A 12,284-nucleotide genomic window follows, 5' to 3' on the forward strand; every position below is an offset into this window, starting at 1 on the left:
AAACAGGTTCTCTGGAGAAGGAAAATGTGGAAGTAACTTCTTTTTTGAACACAGTCAATACTTACACTTATTTCATTACAATTAGAAAGATTTGCTTCTATATATATTTTTCTTGGGGTCATAGATTTCCTAGGTGTCTTCTAGATAATTCCCAAGTTTGGGGATTTTTTTCCCCTTGAAATTGTTTCCCATTAGAGCAAAGGGATATGCTTGGTATGATTTGAATTCTTGGAAATTTATTAATGTTTTACTGGCACAGAATATGCTCTATTTTGATGAATGTTACAAATGTAATAAAAAAGAATGTAAATATAGCTCTTGTTGGGTACATTGTTCTTAGTCAAGAACAACTAAGTCAAATTGTTTGGTATTCTTTTTATATCTTTACTTATATGGCTTGCCTCCGGAAACTCTATGTACGAACAATGCTCAGGCCATTCGTTCATAGGGTCTCTATGAGTCGTCTACAACTCGACAAAGAGAGAGCTACGTTGGCCTAGTGGAAAGGAAGTTATGCTACCAAGCCGAAGGTGGGTAATTTTCACCTGCGGCCCTCGGCCGGGTTCAAATTGTTTTCCTGTCAGACATTCTTTTAGGTGGTATAGCACTGGTCTGTGCATTGCTGTAGAGAGGTAACTCGTGGTTGCTGTGATGCTGAAGACTCTGACAGTGATGTGTCAATCGTGGTAATAATGGGTACCCATGGTGGACAGTGTTGGCTGGAGCTTCCCGACTAAATCAAGCCTGGAAGCAGGGGCGGCATCCACTTGCGAAATGGCTTGCCTCCGGAAACTCTATGTACGAATAGTGCTCAGGACCTTCGTTCATAGGGTCGCTATGAGTCCTCTACGACTCGACGGCACCAAACAACAACATTTTCTATCTGCTGGTTCTTTTACTGAAAGAGGAACATTGACATCTCCGACAATAATTTTGGATCACAGTTTCTTTTTTCTGTTTTGTTAGTTTTTACTTTATGTACTTTAGATCAAATGTGATCTGGCCGCGTTCATTCGTTTCATTTTTCAGCGTCCTTTCCAGAACACATTGTCCAAAGTCAGCAAGCTTTGGTAAACTAAAGAAATAGGTATATACCCACACTTTTGCTTCTTTGTGTCTTTTTCCCTGATTTCACCTTGCTTTCCCTCCACTCTGTCCCTAATGACAGGAATTCTCTTCTAGAACACCTGAAAAAAAGGCCCGTCTCTCTGTTTTAAGAGGCATCCTAGAGCTGCTACTTTCCTTTACATTCTCACTGTCTTCCTTTTTACCTTGTCTGAAACTTTCCAAACTTAACCTACCCTGTCTGTTTGTCTGTCCTTCACAGACACACAGTTGCGCGCTCTTCTTGGGGACACTCGAGCCCTGGCTGCGTCAGCGTAGGCTGAGGGTAGTCGCACAAGGCGAGCTCTGTTCATCTGGTCCAGACTTAGGGACAAATCGAGTGTTTGTCTGATGTTATCGAGTCGATGATCATTCTTTTTCTCTCCAGGAAATATAATGGAGAATAGAAAGTTATGTAGTAGAGTCTGAAAGGGCTGGCGTTAAGGGTGAAAATAGTAGTAAATTTTTCGTATTTTTCCTTGATTTTAAAAACTTTGAGAGTGTTTTTTCAGCCAAGTCTTTTTTGGTATCAGCGAAAGAAACAAGGTAAAAGGAAATTGTTTCAGAAGAGAGCTAATTTAGCATCACATCAGACTTAAAGCAGGAAAGATTTTGCTGTGTGGCATTATCACGCAAAATACCCTTTAGAGATGCTTTGAGACTTTACCAGTATCAAGACTGATGGGGGGGGGGGGAGGGGGGGGGGAGAGGAAGCGAGGAAGAAATAAACGGAGAATGTGTAGGGTACATGATATCCAAAACCAACCGGACGAACCAGCCAGGAGTCGAACCTAGAATCTTCTGATCCGTAGTCAGACGCGTTATCCATTGCGCCACTGGCCCTCCTTGTAGCTGGGACTTTAATTTCCCCCCTTTCTTTACGAATATTTAGCTATGAAAGACTCAACACTGTGGGTTGTAGAAAAGGTCTATTTCTGAACAATTCGTCCTACTATTCTTAAAAAGGAAATGTCCACTTCTAAACGTCATTTAGGGATGAGCAGCGGTTCGAGTCCGGTTGCGGACAAGGAAAGCTCAGGTTCGAATCCATCAATCTGCAAACTTGAAGGGTTTGGGTTTGCATATCTAAGAGTGACAGTGACATTTGCTCCACTTGTGAATTTCTCTTCCTCCGCCCCTCTCCCATTTGTGTGTGCGCTTGTGTCGATTATTCCTACTTGCCAAAGTTTAAATTTATTCATTGGACTGCACAGCAAATAGTTTCATTTTCCTTATATTGGATACCGATGCTGTGTATGGATGGATGGGTCAGTAACTATGGTATAATGAAAATTAAAATGGAGTGAAAGACAATGTTATTACTCATGTCTTTTCCATTTCATTCTCCAAAGACTCATAACTTTCTAAGGAGGAAATAATTTTCCGCTCAATGGAGCAGATAAGGTCGTTCAGAAACACTCCCTAAAGCAATACAGATTCATCTTTCTAAGAATCAAATTCAGAGAAACTTAGAAAGCAGAGTAGATGGAATTATAGAATTAAAGCAAAAATACACGTTGTAGGTGAACTGGGCACTTCAAAGAAAATAAGAAAATATTTGTAAGGGAAGGCTGTCCACACTTTTGAAAAAAACAATATATATCCTGAAATATTTGTAATGGAAAGCTGTCCGCTCCTCTAACCCAAGATTTGACTTAAATTCACAGATTAGCCTTTACTTTCACTCCTTTTCATTAGATATGTAATATTGGCCACACTGTGTGCACTTGGTCTTGTTAATTTTCATATTTTTAAGGGTGCCTGGCGCCTTGCCTCTCTTATCCAAAGGATATTTATAATAACATATCTTCATGACTTCTACTTATCCGTACTTGACTTTTTATTTCTTTGCTAAAAAGCAGAGGTATCAAAGAACTCTATTAAAGAAAGCTCTCTGCACTTTCATTGATAGCACGTTGAAGTTTATTCCCAGATTGTTAACATTTCCTCACATCTCCTTGTCATTCGGATCTGCTATTTTCAAGTTTAACAATCTTAGTACAAAAGGAGCTTGTCAGCAAGGCTGAGTAGTGGGTGGTGGATCCGAAGGGCCTCTGGCTCCAAGACGCGCAGACCAAAGGTAGAACCAAAAGACCTGAACACTGAGCACTGCAGGTCGGTGAAGCGACAGAAAACTGTTGGGAAAAGGTAAGAGAACCACCGTAAAACTTGGGGCAGAATGCTGTCCTCTTGAAAAGGTAAAATTTCTGGGAAACAAGGAAATAAGGAGCCCTGGTGGTGCAATGGCTAAGCCCTGGTTAATTAGTGAAATGTATCAGCTTCTCCGAGCAGAGGAGAAGAAACAGTCTGCTCTTGTAAATTATGCTGTTTACTTTTGTTTGTAGCTCAGAAAAAATACATAGAGGACCGCTGTGAGCAGGATTTGAACCTGCGCGGGTAAACCCCATTGGATTTCGAGTCCAACGCCTTAACCACTCGGCCATCACAGCTTACCGTCTTAAGAGCTTTATAGGTTGAAATTACATACTTCTAAAGTTCTTGTTTATATGTCCATGTTTTTGCTATTGCTATTCTCAAATCGCAGTTTTACTATCCAGCTTCACTGACCTGATCTGAGTTCCTTTCTTTCTATTTATTCGGCATGTTTACTTCCAAAAGACAAAAAGAAATACTTCTCCAAGATTCCTCTTCTGATTTCACCACTAACGCCTTCCCAATCTCGCTCAGTTTCATCCCATCTCCGCAGACTCCAGCTACTAAATCTCAACTCTTTGAGAGAGTACAGTATTCCAGATCCTCAAGAATCTCTGGTTTTTCATGTTTTTACTCTGTGCACATGCATATTGTGTTACAACGTACTCTCTGCAGCATTATTTGAAAGATTAAGAATCTAATTATTCCTATATTATTAGATTAATTACTGATGAATAGACTATTTTTGTTTGAATTCACAGAATTTAAATACCCTAGACTTCAAGTTTGCAAACAACAGCTTTCCAAGGGTGTTTGTTTATGTGTGCATGCTTGCTCTGTTTTGTTTCACGGCTTTTATGAGTTTTTCCTTAACTAGACTTTTCTCTCATGTTTTTCTGCTTTAAGATGGATTTGCAAGTCCTCCTCCTCATCCACTACACAAAACCCCACCAAACCAACCCCAAAACAACCAAAAACCGTGGGAGGAACAGCCTTTAGTCCGAAATGACGTCGTCCAAAGCAACCACCGCGGGCTTTCTCTTCTTTGTCTTCTTTGAGCTTTTGTCAGAGATCCCTTTCAGTTCTAGATAGTTTCTTGTACCTTCTTTGATACCACTAATTGGCAGTATTCTCCTGCAAGTCATTGTTGCTCCCCGCATATCCTTGCTCTTTCTTCTCCTTTGTCTTCTATACAAGACAAATAAGTCTATAAATGTAGACCCTCCAAATGAGGGAAAAAATAGTTGTTGCAGAATGTACTTGTAAATGACTATTTTTTATAAAGTTTGTCTTTGTAAGAGTCTTTTTCAGTCCACTTTCTCCCACAGTCTTAGAAAGGAGTGGGAATTAAAAAAAGAAAACAATAGAATGTTGCTCAGGAAGGACACGATTCAGATCTGTTGTTTATAGGATCATGCTCAATTCAACGGCGGCTAACAACAAGAAGGCTCTTGTAGACTCAACGGACAATTTGGAGGGGGCAGTACAACGTGAAAATCTGAGATGATATTATGATATATATGTCAGATTAGTATTTGAACATCTTTTCTATCACAAAGAACAATTACAGATATCTATCAGGCAAATATTTAAAAAGACAATATCCTTCTACTTCCTTATGGTTAAAAAAAATCTCATTGTTTCTTAACATTTTGAAGAAATAAAGTGATTAAAATCTTTAATTATTAAAATCTGAAAACACATCCCTTTGTAGCAGTGTTGTGAACAGTTAACAGGTGTGATCTTTTTGTTTTCTTTGTTAAGAATTTTTGAAATAATATCTTATTCTCCCGTGGCATGAATTGAATTGTCCCCAAACATCTCTATATAATGATATAATGTGGAAGCTATGCAATAGCCCCCCATGATCTAATAAGCCAAATTGTTGTGTGTGGATTAATGGTGGAATGTAATACTCCCTAATTTAATTCCAACCCTAATCAGATGTAAGGGGAGTTCTTCCACCTGCAACCGTGTGACAAGTAAAACCTTCTATCTCTGTAGAGATAAAAGGGGAGGAAAGCGAACTGAGGTTGGAGACTCTTAGTACCATCAAGGAATAATTGCCAGAAGTGGAATGCTTCCTTTTGGCTAGAGTTCTTGTGTGATGAAACTCTTTGACACTGGGGAAGGCCCGGACACATGGAGACTGGACCTACAGATCCTGAAGGAAATAAGGGTTTTCCTCTACAACCAACAGAGAGGACTTTCTTCTAGAGCTGGAGCCCTGATCCTGGTCTTCTAGCCTTTTAAATTGTAAGAGAATAAGCTTCTGTTTGTTAAAATTATCTACTTGTGGGATCGCTTCTCAGCCTTTTGGCTAAGATCAAGTGTAAAATACTTGTAGTGTCTGATATGACAACATTAGATGTTGTTGTTGTTATGTGCCTTTGAGTCGTTTGTGACTCATAGCTACCCCATGTACAACAGCCCTAAACCCTGCTCTATCCTGTGCCAGTCTCACTGCCTCTGACTCACCCATCCTGATTACCCCAGTCACTGAATCAATCCACCTCATAGAGGGTCTTCCCCTCCTGCGCTGTCCCTCCACCCTACCAAGCATGATGTCCCTTTCCAGGGACCTGTCTCTCCTTACAACATGTCCAAAGTATGTCAGACGAAGCCCCAGAATCCTTGCCTCCAAGGAGTAGCCTGGTTTAACCCTCTCCAGGATGAATCTGTTTGTTTTCTTGGCAGTCCATGGTACATTCAATACTCTTCTCCAACATTAGATAGGTAAGATAATTAATTTTTATCATTTTGGTGAAAATATACACAACTGGGCCTTGCACTGGATGGCCGCACGCAACATGAGTCTACAGTTACCTTGTGGAGGAGTTGGAGAAACCCTGGTGGAGGTGAATCCATTAGATTCTCAAAGAAATCTAAGACTCACAAGTGTCTGAGACACTGGTGCAGAGAATAAAACACTGAGGAGGGATTCTTGGGAAACATGTTTAGGAAGTATTCAGAGGAAGAGACTAACGTGTTATTGAAATAGAAATAGGAAGAAGCCAGAAAATTGGTGTTGCAGAAGCAAAGGAGATGGGAAGGGTTCAGAAAGAGCTAATCACAGAAGCAATTCAAGCAAATGGTCAGAAACGCAAAATGAACAGAATGTTGATAGGTGCCAAAGAGTCAGCTCACAGTGACCCTATGCACAACAGAAACTGTCCAACCGGTTGCCATTTTCACAATCTCCGCTGTGCTCCAGTCACCATGTTCATTTGTCTCATTAAGACTCTTCCTCTTTTTATTTCTGAACCACTGGTTTTTCAAGCATGATGTCCTTCTCCAAGGACTGGCCCCTCCTGCTGACATGCCCCAAATATGTGAGACACATCTCACCTTTTGTGCTCCTTATGAGTGTTGTGGCTGCAAGTCTTGTAAGACAGATTTGTTCTTTGGCGGTACACTTTGCTTGGCTCCACAATCAACAGGCTTGGTACCAGCAGCCAGGAAATCAAAAGACAAATCGCATTGGTCGTCTGCTGTCAGGGACCTCTCGAGAGTACAGAAAAGCAATGATGTCAGTCTGGAGACTACGGCCTGATCCAGGCCATGGTCTTTACAATTATTTGCTAAGTATCAGACAGCTGGACAATGACCAGGGATGACAGAAGGAGAATTGATGCCTTTGAGCTGTGGTGTTGGAGAAGAGTATTGAATATACCATGGGCTGCTAGGAGAACAAACAGGTTCAACCTAGAGAGAGTGAGACCAGGCTGCTCTTTGGAGGCAAGGATTCTGAAGCTCCATCTGACGTACTTTGGGCATGTTGCAAGGCAGGATCAGTCCTTGGAGAGGGACATCATGCTTGGGAGGGTTGAAGGGACAGCACAGGAGAGGAAGACCTTCCCTCAATGCAAAGGATGCACTTGACTAAGGTAATGGAGGTAGGTGTGTCAGAAAAAATAAAGTTGGCACAGCATAGAGTATGGTTCAGAGATGTTGTACATAGGGTCGCTATGAGTTACAAGCAACTTGAGAGCACATAACAACAACAACAACAATAATGTTATACGCAATGTTCTTTTCCAATACCACAGTTTAAAGGCATCAGTTCTTTTTTCATTGTCCAACTTTCATATGTATATGAAAGCAATTGAAAATACCAGAACTTTGGTCAGACACACTTTAACTTTAAAGGGACATTCCTATTTAGCATTTTGAAGAGGTTCTTGACAGCAATTTTTCCCTATGCAGTGGTCTTGATTTTTTGGCTGCTGCTACCATGGGTGTTGATTGTAGATCCAAATAAATGCTTCATAATTGAAAAAGGTTTCAATATTTCAGCATTGGATGGCCAGGCCCCTTTCCTAGTCTGTCTTAGTCAGGAACCTGTCCACCATGTGTGACCCTGCTGGTATTGGAAATACCAAGGGCCTAGCATCTAGTGTCACATCAACAGGCTAGTCACCAAAATAAGGCAAACAGACAGATAAGTGGTTGAAACATTATTAAGATTCCCCCCCCCATATTTCTGCATAGTTTGACTTCCCAGACAAGAAAATTAGCACACTAGAGAATGTCTATTTCCCTAGGCCAATTTGCTCCTTATTCACATTCTACGGATATTAGAACTAGACTAGGATACTTTCTAAAGGTTGTTAAACCTGGAGATGCTTATCTTCCATCCTGGAGACATTTATTTACATTTTAAAGAGTAAGAGCCTAGGAATCTTCTCTTTCTAAGATTTCTAATTCCTTTTTTTTTTCCCCTTTTTGGGATGAAGGATAAACTCCCATGTTCCCAGCATTGCATCAGTTCCTCCTCCACAGTTCAGATCTCTCTCTGTATGTGTAAAGAACCTCTGACTCTCATCCCATTGAGGGAGTAGAATCAAGGTGAAAAATGGACATGTTCTTATTACTCTGTTAGATAATAAGTCTGATCTCTGCTCATGTCTCCAAATTGCATTCAGGGTAATAAAAATAAATATAGGAAAAAAACCCTATATTTATATCAGGGCTCTGGGAAAATGAAGTATATAGACTTTTCTCTATTCCTCCTGATACATACAATTAAAATTCCTGAACTAAAAAAATCAATCAATCTCGGAACTAAAACGAAAACCAAAGCCGTTGTCAAGTCAATTTTATTGTGACCCTATGTGACACAATAGATGCAAATGCCATGTAGTTTTCTTGACTGTAATCTTCTAGGAAGTATATCACCAAGCCTTCTTCCATGGTACTGTTGGGTAGTAGACAAATGCAAACTATATGCATTATTCAGGGACCTAAAGAATTCTGGACATTATGAGTTCTAGTGGCCTAGTGAGTAAGGAGTTGTGCCACAATCCCAAAGGTAAGCAGTTCAAATTCACTAGCTGCTCATTGGGAGAAAAATAGGCAATCTTCTGATTAATTTATAGTCTCTGAAAACCCATTATGTGAGCCAACTCTGAGTCTGCTTTGTCTCAACTGCACCCAGAACCAACAACATGTAAAAAGCAAATATACAACTACATTTAAAGATGAAGAAAGAGGGCAGACTGAGGCCAGAGGAATGATAAGGTGTTAAGTTCCCCAAGTTTTCTTTTTGCATCATAAACTTGGACCTGAAGAGGCTAGAAAATGAAAACACCATTTGGTGAATACAAATAAAAGCCCCAAGGATAACTCAGCAAGACAGAAAAAATAAAAAAATCGGACAATAATCATTTGGCTGTGGTCATATACTTTGACCTCACTCTCATTCATGTCAGCAAAGACCAGTGGAGAGCCTAGACTTCTATTATGGTGAGGCTGTAACAAAGTGACTCAGCACATTTGTTGAGATGGTATCAGAGAAAGCGAAGTAGATAATCAGCGGTTTTCATGATCTCATAACAGTAATGAAATATCTCTCTTACTCCCTGCTGGGTTGGTGATGGAATAGCTCTTGTGGAGGGTCAGGACTATCACCATTGCACAACAGTAACTGAATCCCCCTCCACCAGAGACATGTTGGTGGAGACCATATGAGGAGCCAAAATTCTCACTACTTCCCAGAAATAATGCAGGCTAAATGGTGTTAGAGTAATAATAACAAAATCATAGTAGAAACAGAAATATAATAGAAATGGGTTGACATTTAGTGTTATGTATTGAAGTGTATTTAATATATGATTTGTAAGAACATTTTGAATCCAAAATGTTCTGAAGATGAGAGAACTTCAAAACATTTTTATACCAAGTCTTAAGGACATCATCATTAGAAACAAAGATTGGTACCACAACAAGATAAAGGTGTTGTTGTTGTTGTTGTTGTTATGTGCCGTCGAGTCGCCTGCGACTCATAGCGACCCTATGTACAACAGCCCTAAACTCCGCTCTGTCCTGTGCCAATCGCACTGTCTCTGACACTCCCATCCCAATTATCCCAGTCACTGAATCAATCCACCTCATAGAGGGCCTTCCTCTCCTGCGCTGTCCCTCCACCCTCCCAAGCATGATGTCCCTCTCTAAGGACCGGTCTCTCCTCACTACATGTCCAAAGTAAGTTAGACAGAGCCTCAGAATCCTTGCCTCCAAGGAGCCACCCAGTTTAACCCTCTCCAGGACAAATCTATTTGTTTTCCTAGCAGTCCATGGTATTCTCAATACTCTTCTCCAGCACCACAGCTCAAAGGCATCAATTCTCCTTCTATCCTCCTTGGTCATTGTCCAACTCTCTGATGCATAACAGGTGATTGCGAAGACCATGGCCTGTATTAGATGCACCTTAGTCTCCAGAGAGACACCACTGCTCTTCAGCACTTTGGAGAGGTCCCTAACAGCAGACTTTGCCATGGCAATGCGCCTTTTAATTTCCCGGCTGCTGGTGCCAAGACTGTTGACTATGGAGCCAAGCAATCTAAGGCTGTGTACAATCTCAATCTCATCACCATCCATCCTTATGCTGCCCATTGGTCCAGTGGTGAGAATCTTTGTCTTCTTGACATTGAGCCTCAATCCATATTGGAGGCTGCAGTCCTTGACACTCTACAGCAGGCGCTTCAGGTCCTCCTCAGTTTCAGCAAGCAGGGTTGTGTCATCCGCATAACGCAGATTGTTGATAAATCGTCCACCAATCCTGACCCCACATTTCTCCTCATAGAGCCCAGCCTCCCAGATAATCTGTTGATCTAATTGAAAAATGGGCACAGGATATGAACAGACACTTCACCAAAGAAGACATTCAGATGGCTAACAAGCACATGAAGAAATGTTCAAAATCCCTATCTCTAAGAGAGATGCAAATCAAAACAACTATGAGATATCATCTCATCCCAGTAAGAATAGAAAAATGTCTCAGAAGAGCAAGCAACAAATGCTGGTGAGGTTGTGGAGAAAATGGAAACTTTATTCACTGTTGGTGGAAGTGTAAAATGGTGCAACCACTGTGGAAGGTGGTATGGTGCTTTCTCAAAAAGTTGCAAATAGAATTTGACCCAGCAATTCCACTACTGGGAATATACCCCAAAGAGACCATAACTGACACCCGAGCAGACATATGCACACCCATGTTTGTTGAGGCTTTGTTCACAATAGCAAGAAGTTGGGAACAACCCAAGTGCCCATCAACAAATGGATGGATACAGAAGCTGTGGTATATTCACACAATGGAATACTATGCTGCGTTAAAAAATAAACAACTCATGCAATATTATTCAAAATGGGAGACCCTGGAGGACATTATGCTGAGTGAAGTATCTCAGTCACAAAAGGACAAATACTGCATGCTGCCACTGTTGTAACACAGGACTGACATCGGGGTTGGGGGGAGACTGAGAAAGATGGGTTCAATAATGTATACTGCATTGAAACAGATGAGGGAGAAAACTGTTTAAAAGGGGTTTGTGATTAGGTATTTTTGTCATGATGGGAGTCCAGAGTGAAGGCTGCATAGTGGAGTGGATCTGGTGGGAGGGATTGTAAACAAGGAAAGAACTATTCTTTTACTTTTTCAAGAGGGGAGTGTATTGGGGGTGAGGGTTGGGAGGGGAGAAATGTACAACAGTGAATGAATGGAAATCCAAGGTCTATGTAAATTTTCATTGAAAATTAATAATAATTTTTTTTAAAAAGAAACAAGGATTGGAATGGAAGTGATAAAACAAAAAATTCTGTGGTCAGAAAGATTTCTATACAACATTATCTTGAAAAACAACTAAAAAAATTAATAATTTACTATAAACATCATTCTGAGTCTCATCCTTGGAGTGTTTGTTTATTTGAAACTGACAGAATTATTTAGAAAAACATACTGCCCAATGCCACTGAATCTTACTAATGTATCCAGACCATATTTGATTCTAGGGTGATTCCCAGGAACCAATTTATCAAAGATTCTATGTTTCAGGACACCTAAGGACAAATGGCCTTGGCTGATCATTACACTGACTCCATGCGTCCAGAAATTAGGATTCTAGGAGAATTTAACAGGTTTCTTATTGGGAAATCTGGGCCTGTTAACTCCAACTGGCAATAATGAAGAGTTTTCTTTTCCTGCTCAAAATATTCAAACACATTGCCTTCAAATTGGAACCAACTCAAAGCTTACTGGGTTTTTGAGGCTGTAAATTGCATGGAAAGAAATTGTCCATTTTTCTCTCATAGAGTGTTATTGTATTCAAATCACTAGAGAGGTGAAGTGCAAATTTTGGATTGGCAGTGCAACCCCTTACAGCCTAGTTGTTATGTGCCGTTGAGTTATCTGCGGCCTATAGTGACCCTATGTACAGCAGCTCTGGAGTCTGCCCTGTCCTGAGCCAGTCTCACTAATTCTGACACACCAACCCCCATCTCCCCATTCACTATCTCAGTCCATCTCATCCAGGTCTTCCTCTTCTGCGATGTCCCTCCAACTCCCAAGCATGATGTCTTTCTCCAAGGATGGGTCTCTCCTGGCCACATGCCCAAAATATGTGAGATGGAGCTTTAAAATTCTAACCTCCAGGGAGAAACCTGCTTTCACCCTCTCCAAGACAGACCTATTTGTTCTTTTGGCAGTCCATGGAAAAGTCAGGAAAGGAGTGTGTCAGGGAGGCATCCTGTCT

General features: G+C 40.8%; 2 non-coding genes and 1 pseudogene across 2 annotated transcripts; all 3 read right to left on the reverse strand.

Annotated features, from left to right (window-relative positions):
• Window positions 1-1,933, reverse strand: part of LOC102877669 — a 9,657-nt pseudogene extending 7,724 nt beyond the window's left edge.
• Window positions 1,875-1,947, reverse strand: TRNAR-ACG. The gene has a single exon. It is a non-coding gene; the product is annotated as a tRNA-Arg (tRNA).
• A 1,525-nt stretch (window positions 1,948-3,472) lies between these two features.
• Window positions 3,473-3,554, reverse strand: TRNAS-CGA. Its single transcript has one exon. It is a non-coding gene; the product is annotated as a tRNA-Ser (tRNA).
• Between the last annotated feature and the right edge of the window lie 8,730 nt (window positions 3,555-12,284).

The sequence above is a fragment of the Elephantulus edwardii genome, unplaced genomic scaffold (assembly GCF_000299155.1).
Source record: "Elephantulus edwardii isolate Elephantulus edwardi_28Jun2011 unplaced genomic scaffold, EleEdw1.0 scaffold00599, whole genome shotgun sequence".
Classification (NCBI taxonomy): domain Eukaryota; kingdom Metazoa; phylum Chordata; class Mammalia; order Macroscelidea; family Macroscelididae; genus Elephantulus; species Elephantulus edwardii.